Source organism: Chrysochloris asiatica, unplaced genomic scaffold (genome assembly GCF_000296735.1).
Source record: "Chrysochloris asiatica unplaced genomic scaffold, ChrAsi1.0 scaffold00002, whole genome shotgun sequence".
Taxonomy (NCBI): Eukaryota; Metazoa; Chordata; class Mammalia; order Afrosoricida; family Chrysochloridae; genus Chrysochloris; species Chrysochloris asiatica.
Genome location: NW_006408520.1, coordinates 2,300,402 through 2,302,613, shown reverse-complemented (window position 1 = coordinate 2,302,613; position 2,212 = coordinate 2,300,402). Strand labels below are relative to the sequence as shown.

At 37.2% G+C, this 2,212-nt stretch overlaps 1 protein-coding gene across 1 annotated transcript in view; it reads left to right on the top strand.

Moving 5' to 3' along the window:
* Positions 1-2,212, top strand: part of RNPC3 (RNA-binding region (RNP1, RRM) containing 3) — a 56,483-nt gene that overhangs the window by 13,719 nt on the left and 40,552 nt on the right. The gene's annotated exons all lie outside the window — the stretch shown is intronic.

Below are 2,212 nucleotides of genomic sequence, written 5' to 3'. Positions count from 1 at the left end.
GTAGTTCTTTTCTTTTTTCTTATTTATATGGTGGATTTCACTGATAGTTTTTCTAATGTTGAACCATCCTTGCATCCCTTTTATGAAACCCACTTGATCATGATATATTATTTTTTTGATGTGGTGCTGGATTCTGTTGAGAATTTTTGCATCTATGTTCATGAGGGATGTTGGTCTATAATTTCCTTTCTTAGTGATGTCATTCCCTGTTTTTTTTTTTAAGTTTTTATTGTGATTTGAATGAAAGTTTATAGAGCAGATCATCAGTTTTATATTCAACAAATAATACACTTTGTTTCATTACAATGATTATAATCTCCATGTACCTTCAGTTAACAGTATTTCTTACTATTCATTTTAGCTCTTTTTTTTTTTTAGTTTAAAAAAATACTCAGGCATATATAATAATTTAAATCTCCAAAGGGCACATTCTGCAAGTCTGCTTCCTGGCTGCCAGCTCTCAGTTCCTCTCTTCACATGAATCTAGAGTCATCAGCTGCTCCCTCTCTCCATGTCCCCTTCTCTGCCTCCATCTCTGGTGTTGCTGCTTCTCTAGATAGGGTCCCACATTCTGCTTGTGCTCTTCTCCCTTGATGGTTGTAGGGTCTTCTGTTCCTGGACTGTAAGATTAACAACTCCCCCATTTTGGTTACAAAATTTCTATCTTTACAATTGTGACAGACACAATTAGTCATGATAACAATTACTCACTATTGAATCATAAGAATTTTATCCCCATCTCTTTTAACCAGACCTATCTAGACAAGATGAAAACTACTCAATGGGTACATTCCCTGGTTTTTGTATGAGGGTTATGCTTGCTTCATAAAAAGCATTAGGAAGTTTTCCATCCTCTTCTATATTCTGGAATAACTTGAGTAGAATTGGTGACAGCTCTTCCGTGAATGTTTGGTAGAACTCACCCGTGAAGCCATCTCTAGGCCTGGACTTCTTTTGGTTGGGAGTTGTTTGATGACATGATCAGTTTTTCCTTTTGTTATGGGTCTGTTCAAGTTTTCTCCTTCACTCTGTGTAAGTTTAGATATGTGTTTTTCTAAAAATGTATCCATCTTTCCTAAGTTTCCGAATTTGTTGGAGTACAACTCTTCATAGTAGTCTATGATTATCCTTTTGATTTTGTTTGGCTCCTTTGTGACATCACCCATGTGGTTTCTAATGTGAGTTATTAATTCTTAAGTTGTTCTTCTCTCTTCATGTTATCCAGCATGGATCTTTGACTTTGTTCAGATTTTTTTTAACCTTTTTTTTGCTTGCTCTCCTATCTTACCAGTGTTGAGAGATTTGTCATCCAGCTTGCTGGTTCTGGCTTCCATCTCTTCAATTCTGCCCCTTTCCCTTTCAGGATATTGTTCATTTCTGATATTTTATTATTAATCATCTGGACCTCTTTTTGAAGGTTTTGAATAGTTTCCAATGCTGTATTAATCTTGTTTGATTGCTGTTGTAGTATTTTTTGACTTCTTGTTTTCCTCCACCCCTTTTCGGAGCATTTGAATTTGTTTCCATATCATTCTTCTGAATTCCTTTTCAGACAAATCCAAAACCTGCTCATCCTCTTCTGGAAAGCCTTTGTCTGTCTCTAGCTTATTTGTCTCAGTTATTCTTTTCTGATTTTGTACATGTTTTGATACCTTTTGTTGTGTTTATGTTGGTAATTTCCAGTAGTTATGTGGGTTTTTATTGTTTAATGGGTGTTTGTTTCTGTGTTATTAAGCTTACTGGTGTCTCCTGGTAGATATGATCAGGAGATAGGCTTTCATTTTTGCATGTAATGCTTAACAGTGGTTATTAGCTCTTGTCTCAGTGGTGGAATATTATGGCGTATGCTTGTAGGTTGGCTGTTTATGTCCATGATTGCTGACTCTTCTTGGGTAACATAGGGAGAAAGAGCTCCCACCTCAAGGAAAAATGTGTGATCAAAAGTCCCCAAAGCAGAAGCAATATAAAAGCAGAGACAAAAACCACCACTTTGAAACAAAGCTAATACTGTGGCCGATTGGCCACTCTCCTTGTTGCACAGGCAGTGTGTGTGTACCGTGGAAGCCTCTAGTAGTGGGCGGGGTTGTCCACTCACTCAGGCCCCTCCTCTAGTCACCACTGTAGAGTTGCACAGATAGATATTGAGAAGTTAATGGGAGAAGATTGTCTAGTATTTTTGTCTGTGAAGGTCAGTTAGGTATCTGAGTGTTCA